This window comes from Lissotriton helveticus, chromosome 3_1, assembly GCF_964261635.1.
Source record: "Lissotriton helveticus chromosome 3_1, aLisHel1.1, whole genome shotgun sequence".
NCBI classification, from domain to species: domain Eukaryota; kingdom Metazoa; phylum Chordata; class Amphibia; order Caudata; family Salamandridae; genus Lissotriton; species Lissotriton helveticus.
In genome coordinates, this window is record NC_136061.1 from 617,830,386 (window position 1) to 617,844,567 (window position 14,182).

Genomic DNA, 14,182 nt, shown 5'->3' on the forward strand with positions numbered 1-14,182 from the left:
ATGCTTGAAAACCTCCCATACCCACCTGAATAAGCCGGGTCACAGAATTAAGGGCCTGGTTGTCACATACAGCTAAATATCCAAATCCATTTGATTGCAATAGAGCATGGTTTAACCATTGTTTGTGCGCCTTGGTACTGTACAATCTATGGTATGCTTGGAACAGGTGTGTTAAGAGAAAAGAGAGGGACCCCTTAAAATAATCAAGGGAAATAAGGTACTTATAACCAAAAAAGGAAGGATTCCCTTGACCCAATATTTTTGAAGTACACTGATTACGAATGACAATTATTGAATATTATATCCAACACTTTGTTACCGTTTTTTTATTATTAAAAAAGATTCAATCCATTGTACCAAATATAACATCACATACAAACTAACAAGTAATACACATTAAAATCATTCCTTACTTCATATTAGATTTTTTTTTACATATATAACATTTCACAAAAAATTGTAAATAGACAGTTTGCCATTATGACCAGCATAAAAGAGACAGACAATTGTAAGACCCAACCCTTGTCAGTTACAGTTGCACATTCAATTGGACTCAAAGACACACACAATTGCTAAATTGATACAATCAATATTATGCCTGCTCGTGCCAGTCCTCAAATTATGCTTTATCAACAGCGTCGACGAGTTTTGATGGCTCCAGTAAATTTACACCATCTTTATCAAGACAAAATATTTTTTCTGTCTCTGTAGTCATATCAATTGTTTTCTTTCGCTCCTCGTTTTTATATAGAATTTGCAGTATATTGTTAACTTGGATTCTTTAATCGCACTTGTGCTTTTATTCAACAGTGCCGGAAAGCAATTTGAATACCTCTGTGGCTGCCCCTCTACGCAGGTCTTATAATCCTGTATACTTATATCCCGTGTTCACTGTGTTACGGGGTCTGGCTGTTATTGTTACTCGATTGCTCCAAACCCAACTGTATTTCTTCTCGGGATTCGCTTTAAAATCGTCCCCCACTTGTTTTCTATTATGAAATGAGGGCATTTGTAAAGTGCACAGCTACCTCACCCGAGGTGTCCCGGCGCTGTCTATATACCGCTTAGGAACCCTTCCTGGCTTTATCCCTGTGAAATGTCCACTCCTGGGCACCCCCAAGGTGAAGCCAGGCATCCCAGCGCTGTTGGGGCCATTGTGGAGATTAAGCAAGCTATTGCCCAAAGTTGCAGAGTGGGACCCATGATTAGAATAGGCACCGAGGCAAGAATTATCAGGTCCGAGGAAATTGAGCCCAGGACCCGCCGAGGCGGGTATTGAACCCTGGTCCCAGACCAGAACACTGCATCAGGGTCTGCCGCTCTAACCATTGAGCCACACTTCTCCACTGGGTTTCGACGTAAATGTTTTTCAGTTACCCAGTTTCGGGTCATTTTGTTTGCTTGTTTTCGAGCAGCGTTTCCTCGTGCGTCCGAGTGACGGGTATAATGATTTCCACAGGTGCAACACTCTATATAACAGTATACACATTTAGGGGCAGATGTACTAAGAATGCACACAACGCAGTGCAGCAAGGCAAGTTGCTGCGTTGAATTGCGCCGTACATAGGAAAGAACTGTGGAGCTCAATATTTACAAAGATACGGTGCTTTGCAGTTCTTTTCCAGAGCTACTTCACTTTTGGCTGCCATGTTGTAAGTGTGCCCGCATTAGGGGCAGGATTGTTTTTGTGCATGAAGACATTGCTTGCAATCCTTGAAGGCATTTTTTAACGCAGAATCCAGCTGATCACCAAAAAGCTTGCTACAAGTAAAAAATCTTTAATAAAGCTGCTTTATATGAGTTCTCCACTTTCAAATCCCCGAGCCAAATCTGAGTCAAAATATCATCTGACCAGGATTGAGCCACCTGCTGCTGGCTGAGGCCCTGCGACCATCACAAACTATTTCCTATGGCATATTTATCGAAAACCAAAAACCAAAAACTATGAAACACTGCCACGAACCAGTACTGGGAAAACAGGATGTATGACATTACAATGCATGCTTTTACATCGCATGCCTTTACAATGCGGTTTTTACATCGCAAACCTTTACAACGCATAGCGCTTTGGGGTGCTGGATAGTGAATAGTTTAATTTACTATTCCAACTCCAGTCCCTGTGGACACGAAGGAAGGTGTTGGACAGTAAATTAAACTTATTCCCTATCCTAGAGCGCCCCCCAGCGCAATGCGTTGTAATGGTTTGCGTTGTAAAAGTTGCGTCGTAAAGGCACTGCGTGGTAAAAGTTGCGTTGTAAAGGATGTTTCCCGGGAAAACATAACCTCCAAATTAGGCTTGCTGCCCCACAACTAAAGGCACACCAAAGTAGTCTCTAAGGAGCACTACATCTATAATTTGGGTGATCTCTTGGGATGAGGGGTCCTTCAAACAGAACACACGGGAAAAATGAGGTAGGGTCAGAGGCCAGAGTTTAAAGACCAACTGGAATATGCAGCCCCAGACTAACATGTAAATACAAAATATAAACCAGCGTCTGTAGAAAAAGAACTAAAAGGGAAACTCCTTAACAAGGTTCCAAAATGTGTTAAAGGTAACATATAAATTCATATGTATGGATTCCCATCAATCACCAAGCCTGGTGATAAGCTTCATCATTTGGGTATCCTTTATGGATGGTATGACAATCTAGCTCTGTATATATCAGAGCTCTCGAGTGTCAGAGGATATATTTAGCCTAGATGAGCGATATTACGTATGTATCTGACGGTCAGCTCTGCTCTGCTGACCGTCAGAGGTACCGACGGAAACTGCGGTGTCTCCTTTATCCTGAGCTGTTGCCAGGTGGGGCGAGGCTTTGTCCTCCATCCTATTAAGAAATTCACGAACATCAAGAAGATTTCTGGGTTGTGAGTTGTGATACTCACATTATATCCTTTTTCAGTATTGTTATTAGCAGTAGCTTTTTCTTTAGAGGTCCTGACGAAAGCACATGGCTTTATCTTTGGCCTGCAAAGTGCTGAAACATGTTGACCACTCCTGCTAAGGTCAGCTATTTGTTAAAACTGGTCCTAGAGTTCTGTTTTTAGATTTTGATCGTGACTAACAACAATAAATCTCATAGTTTACTCACGCATCAATTTAATATCCTTTTGCACTTCATGTTCTTTTACACTTTACTATTTGCCCTGCACCATAATACTTGTTCCCACATACGTAATATCGCTCATCTAGGCTAAATATATCCTCTGACACTCGAGAGCTCTGATATATACAGAGCTAGATTGTCATACCATCCATAAAGGATACCCAAATGATGAAGCTTATCACCAGGCTTGGTGATTGATGGGAATCCATACATATGAATTTATATGTTACCTTTAACACATTTTGGAACCTTGTTAAGGAGTTTCCCTTTTAGTTCTTTTTCTACAGACGCTGGTTTATATTTTGTATTTACATGTCCTTCAAACAGACCCAAACAAAGAGAAAAATACAAGGAAGCCACCAAGATGAAGGAAAACATGGTGCGGATGCACATATGGTTAAAGATGCTCGATACAATTAGTGCCAGTACACAATGTGCAGACCTCGCTTACGTGTTGCACCTTCAGGTACTGTGAATGACCTTGGGCGCCTAGAGTTTAAGGAGTTGTAGCTTAAGTTATTGTGGGTACACACCAGCCCTTCACCAGTGTACAGTCAAGCTGGGTTGGTACTGTTTATTGTTGTGCATTTTGGTAGGTTTCCTTAATGTTAGATTAATAAGGTCAGTAAACGGCTTGCCACCAGAAGATTTAAGCGTGGGTAATAGAGCACTGGTAAACAAACCTTTCACCTATAAATGAAATACCACCATATTTAAATGAAACCTGTCTTCTGAAACCTGTGCACATTCGCTCTTTATTTATTGAAAGCGAAACTATAACAATAGGTTAATATTGTGTGTGTTATTTTTGTCATTTGTGAAAAATCCCAAACCAATCACCATTCCACAGAAATTAGCGCATTGGACATAGTTTGCACTCTGATTTTGTTCAGATTCTTTCTGGTAATCTATACATAGCATATTGGCTGTCTTTTTGCAAGTTATGGCAATCGCTGGCATAATGGGGTTATTTGTCTGTAATAGTGTAAGCCATTCTTGGCATTGTGCAAATTGACAATTTCGTGCTCATCCCTGGTATAATGGTGGTCGCTCTAACACAATTCTGTCACTGTAAGATATAAATTGGGCATTCTTCGCATAATTGTGGCCATTCATGGCTTAATTGGGAGGGGGGACGCTAAGAAATGGGGAATATGTACTAATGAATGGGAGGAGCTTAGAAAAATTAAAGGAGGGGTTAAGAGAGGGATATGGTAATACACACACCCACAAAAGACTAATACCATTGCTAGTCATAAACTGCCTTCTAAGGTTACTGCAGCCCCAAAGATGTCTAATTAGTTGTAAATGTACACTAGGCCAGATTTGGAGCAAGTCAAGCAGCACACATGACCACTCTGTGGTACTGCAACAAATTCCCTTAAAAAAACAATAGAGAAGGGGATATAAAATAACATTGCATAGTAACTAATGTTAAATTCTGTTAGAAATTGGGGTATTGGTTACTGGAGTGTGAGCATTGGTCAAGCAGCAACCAAAATCCTAGTCAGGGTAATGCCCAAGCAACCCCCAAATTAATCTGTTCTCATCCCCTGGCAGCTAGGTACAGAGCAATCAGGCCTTACTTGGAGCCCGTGTGGGTTCATGTCCAAGCAAGATGGCCAGCAGGACGCGCTCTTAGGGAGCTCCTCATGGCCCGGTCTAATCCTTCAATATACTGCCATTTATTCACCCTTAAAGTGTTGAAACAGAATCCGGTGCCTAGTACTGCCTGCACTCTGTATTGGCGAGTTTCAGCAGAGCCGCGGCTAATGGAGCGATGAGACGTCTAGACAACTGTGGCACCCTGAGGAGGGTGTGAGGATGGCGATGAGGAGACATAAACAAGCGGTTCCCCCACAGGGGAACACTGTGGAACAGTACACCACAAGGACCCCTCTACAGCAGTGGCAGACATGGCAGACTTGACATAGGGAAGATCCTGGTCAAGGTACATCTGCCATGGAGCCAAGCTGCTTGCAGCCATACAGGGGTCTTGAGGGGAAATTAGAGACAGGGAAATTAGTTGTTAATCTCCTCCATGCTGACCGTAGAAGAGTATCAGACAAGCTCCAAGTTGCAGAAGGCTCCATCTCTGAGCTTCAGTCCGAATCCACCACACTGCAGAAATAAACGGTAATGGTCACCTCTAAGTCCGGTATTCTTGAGGCGAGGGTCGAGGATGCTGAGGGCAAGTCATGCCGCAATAATGTCTGTCTTTTTGGGTTCTCGGAGCGGGCCGAGGGCAATGCCATGGAAGCATTTGTAGAGTGCTGAATCTGGGATGTACTCTGACCTGCCGGACTTGCTACTACGTTTGCAATTGAAAGAGCGCACTGGGCAGTGGTGGCTCCCCCTAGGCCTGGGGCGCCACTGTGTGCCATCATAGTAAGGATCCTGAAGTATAGGGACCAGGATTGCATACTTCTTGGAAATAAATACTGCCCAGTTTGAGAACCATAGAATATCCATATATCAAGACTACACTAATAAGGTCCCTGGTTCCAGGAAGGGCTTCTTGCAGGTGAAGGCCAAGTTGCGCTCAATGGGTATCTGCTACATGTTCCTCTATCCAGTTCGACTGAGGGTCATCTTGAGGGGTAAATCTTACTTCTTTGATACCCCAGAGGGTGTATGGTGATGGCTTGATATATGGGACAAGCTACCAAAGGATAGGTTAGGAAATGGGCGAACAGGCTCCAGAAGGGCTCTGGAAGCCTGTAGTCCAGACTGGAGATCCTGTGAGTGTTCAGGGATGGCTAATTCCTTGCAGTCTGGTGATGAGGGCCCCTTCAGGGATCAGATCCAGGGGGACAGGATCATGGTATGGATGCTCTTGGACTCTGTGACAGCTGCTGAAGGGTTGGTGGAAGCTTCAGTACAGGCAATGGACAGAATTAATTTAAGACACAATCCTAAACGTACTACTTTTGGTATTCATAGAATGCACTTACTACTTTTGGTATTCACAGAATGCACTTACTACTTTTGGTATTCACATAATGGATTTACGACTACTAACTCTACGTCCGCACTTGGGCTGGAGATTCTGGCCTGGAGGCGGGGCTTCCAGCCCAGGGGCGGAGCTTCCGGCCTGGAGGCTAGGCTTCCAGCTCAGAGGCAGAGCTTCCGGCCCGGAGGCGGAGCTTCCGGCCCAGAGTTGGAGATTTCGGCCATGGCTAAATCTCCACCACCGTCCGGAAGCTCAGCCTTCGGGCTGGAATCTCCGGCCCGAGTGCAGACGTAAAGTTAGTAGTCGTAAATCCATTCTGTGAATACCAAAAGTAGTAAGTTTAGGATTTTGTCTTAAGTTAGTTCTGTGAATCAGACCCATATATGTTTTAAGTTGCTTTTTAAAGAGTCTGAGGTCCTGAGTGTTCCGTAATTACAGGGGCAGGGAATTCCATGCCATAGTTGATTTGACGGAAATAGACTGGCCCCCCCAGCCGCTTTCTGCGGCAACGTGGGATTGTCGTTAGGTTACAGAGCGCAACGATCTGTTAGGGACATAGAAAGCAAAACGCTTCCTAATGTACATTGGTCCAATATCGTGCAGGCCTCTATGCGCCAAGGTCAGAGCTTTGAATTGCACTCTCTGAGCCACAGGAAGCCAATGCAGATCGCGTAAATGCTGTTTTACGCTAGATCTTCCAGAGATGTTAAACAGAAGTCTAGACGCTGCATTCTGTATGGTCTGTAGATTTTTTTGCAAATATCCAGGAATACCCATATACAGAGCATTGGCATAATCGATGAGGGAGAGAATGAGAGCACGAGTGACCACTTCCTTGGACGGCCTTGGAAGCAAGGGGTAGAATCATCTTAGTGACTTAAGGGTGCCAAAGCAGACTCCAGTGAGTTCCTTAGTTTGCACCGAAAACCGCAGGTCTTCTCCAAACCAGACCCCCAAGTTCTTTGCTGGAGCACCCTCTGAATTAGGTCGAGGAAAGTCTGGTGGCCACAAAGTTTCTCCGAAGGCGGGCAGAAACTGAAGATATAGAAGGATTTCAGACTTGTCCTTGTTGCATTTAAGTTGGGCATGGGCCAACCACTTAAACACAGATGAGAGACAATACTGGGCAATTTCTGTCGACCGGTCGGAGTCCTTCCAAGTAAATAGGAGCTGGGTGTCATCAGCATATGCGATTATTTTTGCACCCAGTTCCTCAGCCAGAAAAATCAGAGGAGTCAAATAGATATTAAAGAGCAAAGGGCTCAAAGTAGAACCCTGCAGGACTCCGGTGGACATTTTCTTGGCAGTCGATGAAAAAGGAAGCATCCAACCCTGCTGGGTATGCTCTTTCAAAAAGGATTTCATCCAGTCCCAGGAAGAGCCAGTGACGCCAATCTTTGAGAGGCGGGCAAGGAGTAATCAAGGCCGCTCTGCCGCCCTCTTCCAAGCACTCCCTGATCGCCTCAGCCATTTCCACCAGTGCAGTCTTGGTACTATAAATTACCCTAAAACCGGATAGCGCCAGATGGAGAACTCCAGATGTTTCCACATAGGCCTCAAGCTGTCGAAAGACCACCTTCTCACAAACCTTTGCCAGTGCCGGTAGAAGAGATATAGGGTGATAGATAGCAAGTTTGGACAGGTCTGAAGAAGGTTTTTTTAAAAGTGGTAGCAGCTTAGCCTGTTTCCAGCTCAAAGGAACAACAGCAGTCTGTAAGGATAGATAAATAATCTTATTGACCTCTGGATAGTCCACCTCAGTGACCCCAGCCAGCATCTGGCAGGACAAGGGTCAGTCGCGGACCCCGACTTAAGGGATTTGAGGATGGCCAGGGTATCCGATCTGGCTATGGGCACAAAGTTCATAAGTGGAGGAGCTGATCGAGTGGGAGCTAGAAGGGGCGGAGGGAAAAATAATCCCTCAGAGCCAGGGATTGTGATGACACTGGGAGGGCCGTTTGTTCAGCACAGGGTGCCAAAAAAGCTTCTTACAATGGAGAAAATCTCCTTGCTGTTGTTATTAGCCTTAGCAATCCGCTCTGCATAGAAACTACTTTTTGCCTCTCCAATGGCTGCATAGTAGTCTCTCTGGGCGTTGCGAAGAGCATTTTTGGCCAAGGGACAATACTCCAGACGCCAACACCGTTCCAGTGTTTTACAACCCAATTTAAGGACTCTAAGAGTGCCTGAGTACCATGGTTTAGATGGAATAAGTCTCAGTCACCTGGTGGAGGGGGGTTTTAACACAGCGCCAGCTCCTTGACTGATCCATGTGGAAAAACTATCTACGGCTCCTTCAAGATCGAAAGTAGCTGATGGGCATGACATTGAGAGAGCTTTAGAGAGGGTCGGAAAATCAATCTTACGAACCGGTTTATTATGGGCCGGGACTATAGATGACAGGAGTTTCCCTATGGTCCAAGAAAACTGGACCAAGTGACCTGAATGGGGTCCGAAGCAGACAAGGCAAAGTTGGAACATAGCAAGTCAATTATATGTCCCCCCTAATGTGAGGGAGACTTTATCCACTGGGTTAATTGTGCCAGATCAAACAGGTCCATAAGTTCCCTGGAACCAGTAGCATCCGGCGAGTCTAAATGGATGTTAAAGTCACCCAGAAGGAGGACATTTTGAAAGCATAGGGCCCGTGGAACAATGACATCAACCAGGGCTTTCAGGAAAGCTCCAGGAGGGCCAGGGGGCCGGTAGACCAATGTGCCACCCAGTGTGTAGTGGGGCGATATGACAATGGAAAAGTCGAGTGCCTCCCCCTCCACTAACCCCACTGAAACCTCACTGGAGAAGACCCAAGTGAACCTGAACACCACTGCAATCCTGCCCCCTCTCCCGGTTTTGCGGTCCACTCTTGCAATTTTATATCCCAAAGGGATAGCAAGCTGAACCACCGGGGCACATGATTCATTAAGCCAGGTTTCAGTTATAAATAACACATCTAAGTGTTCATCCCAAAGAAGTTCATGGATATCAAGGGCATGTTTAACCATAGAGCGCGAATTCGGCAAGCCTTTGGCGCGGTCGCTGCATCCGGTTTAAGTAGGAAGTGTGGGCTGGGGGAAGAGCATCAACTAAAATGCTAACCTTCACACGGGCCCGCTCTGACAGACGGACGCCGCATTAGCATTTAAATGCAAGAGGTAGCGTACACTCTCAAATTCTAAAATCAACCGTGCAAATCAGTTATTTTTTAAAAACACAAATACAAGCCCCCCACGCACCAGCAGCGAAATGAAGGTCACAATTACAGGTGCGCGGTCGCTGCATCCAGTTTAAGTAGGAAGTGTGGGCTGGGGGAAAAGCATCAACTAAGACGCTAACCTTCACGCGGGCCCGCTATGACATACGGACACCGCGTTAGCGTTTAAATGCAAGAGGTAGAGCACACTCTCAAATTCTAAAATCAACAGTGCGAATCAGTTATTTTTTAAAAACACAAACACAAGCCCCCCACGCACTAGCAGCGAAATGAAGGTCACAATTACCGGTGCGCGGTAGCTGCATCCAGTTTAAGTAGGAAGTGTGGGCTGGGGGAAGAGCATCAGCTAAAGCGTTAACCTTCACGCGGGCCCGCTCTGACAGACGGGCACCGCGTTAGCATTTAAATGCAAGAGGTAGCGCACAGTTATTTTTTAAAAACACGAACACAAGACCCCCACACACTAGCAGCAAAATGAAGGTCACAATTACCCATGTGAAGGCTTACTCATGTGCTCCACGAGACCATTGATAATAATCAGTAGCTGGCTCTGGTCTTTCTAGATTTAGAAAAAGCATTTGATACAGTGGAATGGTCCTACTCACTGGTGTTTCTGAAGGGTATGGGATTGCAGCCTGTATTCTGCAGTTGGGTGCGACTCCTGTATACGGGCTCAATGGTCCGAATCGAAGGAGACTTCTTGGAGACATTGGTATAGGGGAGAGAGGACTAGGCAATAGTACCAACTGTCCCTCCGGCTTTTCACTCTTGTAATCGAACCCATGGCCTTTATGGTACGTAGAGAGTTGGAGCAGTGGGGAATCTGGGTAGAGGCACCCTGCATGTTATCTCTCTATATGCAGATGATGCGCTCATTTATGTTGACACCGCGGAACGATTGGTGCTGATTTTAACGTCCTTGCTTTCTGCTTTTGGACAGGTGTCTGGTCTCTGGATCAATGTCCACAAATCGCAGTTGTTTCGCTTGGGAGCTTGATCGGAAAGCCTTCGGCCCAGCTTTCGGATCTGGTACACCTATTGGAAACGGAGTGGTTTTGGTACCTTGGCGTTAAGATCGCTCCCACCTAGGTTGCCTTTCATCACCTGAATGTAAATACTCTCCTGGAAAGGCTGGAAGTCACTATAGCTTTCTGTACTATACTCTCTTTATCAGTGATGGGCAAGGCAGCATTGGCAAAGATCGTATTCCTCCCCCAGTGCCTTTATTTATTCCAGAACTTGTTGTTCCCCTTAGGCCACAGTTCTTCTGTAAACTGGATAGCCTGCTTATTAATCTGGTATGTGCGGGAGGTGCACCAGTTTTTAAACGAGACATGGAAGATGAGGAACTTGCACTCCCAGACCTGCATGTCTATCATTACAAGTGTTGCTCTAATTTTTAATATCTATGTGGCCCCCCTTGCCAAGGTTATTAGGGAGTACGGTGTCACTCCTTTTTCTTACGCTGACGATACCCAATTGCTCATGTCCTGTGATAAGGACTCTGAGTCGGTTATTCAGCGTTTTGCTAAGGGGATGTCAGCTACTGCAGAGTGGATGACGAACCACTGTCTGCAACTAAATGCGTCCAAGACAGAAATATTGTTGTTTGGGTCAGCCCAGAATTTCTGGTCCCCTGGGTGGTGGCCTGTAACTTTGGGTTCTGCTCCTACTCCTACCTTAGTGGCATAAAACCTGGGAGTACGCTTGGATGTATTGTTATCCATGATGGACCAAGTGATGACTACAGCAGGGCCTTGTTACCATACACTAAGCCTTTGCTGAGAGTTTTCCGATGGCTGCCTCTCTCTGTACGAAGAACCCTGATTCAGGCTTTGATCATTGGCCGCTTAGATTATTGTAATGCACTGCTGGCATCTGCAAATGAGTCGCTACTAACTAGATTGCAGATTGTACAAAATGTGGTGGCTCGCTTCGCCCTAAAAAAACACCTTCCACCTGCTCAGAACCATTGCTACAACAACTTCACTGAGAATTAATTTTAAGGTTTGTTGCCTCACCCATAAAGCTTTGTATGGTGCGAGCCCTAGTTACCTGTCAGATAGATATAAACTCTACTGTCCGAACTGTCATCTTAGATCGGACGGTAAAGGGTTGCTGGTGGTTCCCCGGTTTAAGAAGTTTAGAATCGGAGGCAAAACCGCTGTCCATCTAGCCTCAAAATTGTGGAATACCTTGCCCGAGGAACTTCGCAAATGCTCCAACTTACTCTGTTTCAGGAAACTCCTGAAAACAGCATTGTTCAGAGCTTAACTCTGTCTGTCCATGTCTATGTGACTTACCTGCTCCTATATTGCGGAGATACTCCTTTGGGGGTGAGTCCTGCGCTTTACAAATCCCAATACAAATACAAATACTCTGCAGCACGCGACGAGGTGGTTGCTGACTCTGATGATTGGGAAAAGACACGGTTTGCGGAATGCTGGGTGGGGATATCCTAATGCATTTTTTGATGAGAGCGGTCGCTCTGAACACTAATTCCCAATTCAGTATGACAGAGAGCAATGGTGTGGGAGACTGTGGTCACATGGTGTTTTGTAGCACCCCGTTTGATAGGAACTCAACCTGTGGGATTTGAAACCTTTCTGTGTGATTAATATAGATATGTCTATTGAACAATGGAGGCTGGGAAAATGTACAGTAGCTGGAGACTTGTACCCAGGGGAGGTTTTTCTAATATTTCAGGAAGCACAGGAGACATTTGGGGTCAGACCGGGTAACTTTCTCCAATATGTGAAGTTGGAAAATACAGCAAGAGAGGTGTGGACCAGGTTATCAGAAGCGCCTCAATCCTCCTGGGTGCTCAGTGGCATGCTTGATGGGGAGACATGCGGCACTTAAATACCCTGTTTTACAGTGCAGGCTGATGCAGGGGGTATTCCCTGTGTGCCGCGTGGGGCTTGGGTCAGGGATTTGGGGGAGTCCCTCATGGATTCCGACTGGAACTTTGCTTGCGAGTTGGTGAGGCGGGTGTCCTGTAACCAACCACAGGTTCAAGTTACTGCCTTTTGATTTCCTACAACACACCTACATTACCCCAAGCGGACGAAAATAATTTACCCCATGAGAGGTGCTATTTGTAAGCGTTTTGGGGAGCTTTCTTCTTACACCTAGCCTGGTCATGCACAGGAATACAGGGTTTCTGGAGGGATGCACTACCATATTGTAAGGGCGACAGAAACTGTAATTCCCCTCACGCTGCTGGCTTGCCTCCTTGGAGTGGTGACAAGACCCAAGGTTCGTATGATCTCCTACAAGCTTGCCCAGCTTGCATTATTATTAGCGAAAATGACAACAGCCATTGGATAGAGGGTAGGAGGCTGCCACAGACAAAACTCTTGGCTTAGGGACCTCTGTGAATGGGGTGCACTGGAGGAAGCTCATATGTGACCCACTCATACAGACAAGCCCACTGCGCCCGTCCCGCCTGGACCAGTCTTTCCCCCCGCTGCCCCTCTGCAGCCAGCCCCCCCACCCACCGTCCACTCGCCGCCCCGCTCCCGCCTCCCAGCTACTCCTCCCTCCCTCTCCGCCTTAAATGTTGCCCGTTGCACGGCAGTGAGAGCGACCCCTGACCCTGCTTGCAGGACAGGTCGCTCCCCACCTGCCACACAGCTCTGCCCATGCGCCTGTGCCTCTCCCCTCTATGCTGCCGCTCCGCCATGAGTTTGATCCTGCTGTTGCCCCATTGGTATTGTGCCTTCGTTTTTTTGTGCCTGTAATTCTGAGATTCTGTGCTTACTGTACTGTGTCTGTCTCTGCTCCCTTGTCCTTTTGCATCGTATCCCCCCTTCTCTTCAGATCCCCCTGCCGGTCTTTCCTGCCGCTGCTCCCCTGCGGCCCCGCCCCCCCCCACCGTCCTTTCACCGCCCCGCTCCCGCCTCCCAGCTGCTCCTTCCTTCCTCTCCGCCTTAAATGTCGCCCGCTGCGCGGCAGTAAAAGCGACCCGTGACCCTGCTTGCAGGACAGGTCGCTTCCCACCTGCCACACAGCTCCACCCCTGCGCCTGTGCCTCTCCCCCCTGTGCTGCCACTACGCCGTGAGTTTGATCCTGCTGTTGCCCCATTAGTATTGTTCCTTTGTTTTTTTGTGCCTGTAATTCTGTGATTTTGTGCTTACTGTACTGTGTCTGTCTCTGCTCCCTCGTCCTTTTGCATCGTATGCCCCCTACCCCCTTCTCTTCAGATCCCCCTGCCGGTCTTTCCTGCCGCTGCCCCCTGCGGCCCCACCCCCCACCGTCCACTCGCCGCCGGGCTCCCACCTCCCAGCTGCTCCTCCCTCCCTCTGCGCCATAAATATCGGCCGCTGCGCAGCCGCGCGCAGCGGGCGCGTCGCTGGCTTACCGGAGGCGCACCAGAGGCAAGCCCGCCTGCGCCTGTCCGCGCCTGGACCGCGCCCAGCCTCAGAACCACTGGACCCCACGAACACCACAACACCAGACTCCACTACGACTCCAGCACCCTCCACGCACTCAATTCGGGCCGAAACCCCACCTGCTTCCAGGCCGTCCCGAAACAGACCCACGGACCCTTCTTCTGCCGCACCTGCAGCTTCACCTGCGACAGAGCCACCAAACCTCCAAGGACTGTACCCAACCACCTCCGCTGCATACTCCTCAACACCCGCTCCGCATGCAAACACGCCATCGAGCTCTGGGACCTGTTCGACACCTTCGCCCCAGACGTGGCCTTCCTGACCGAGACCTGGTGGAACGATTCCTCGGCGCCCGACATCACCATAGCCATCCCGGACGGCTACAATATCACATGCAGAGATTGCGCCAATGGAATCGGAGGAGGAATAGCCATCGTACACAAGACCACCCTCAAGGTCGCCAACCACGCAGACGGCACCCTCAACACCGCCGAACACCTCCACTTCCGGATC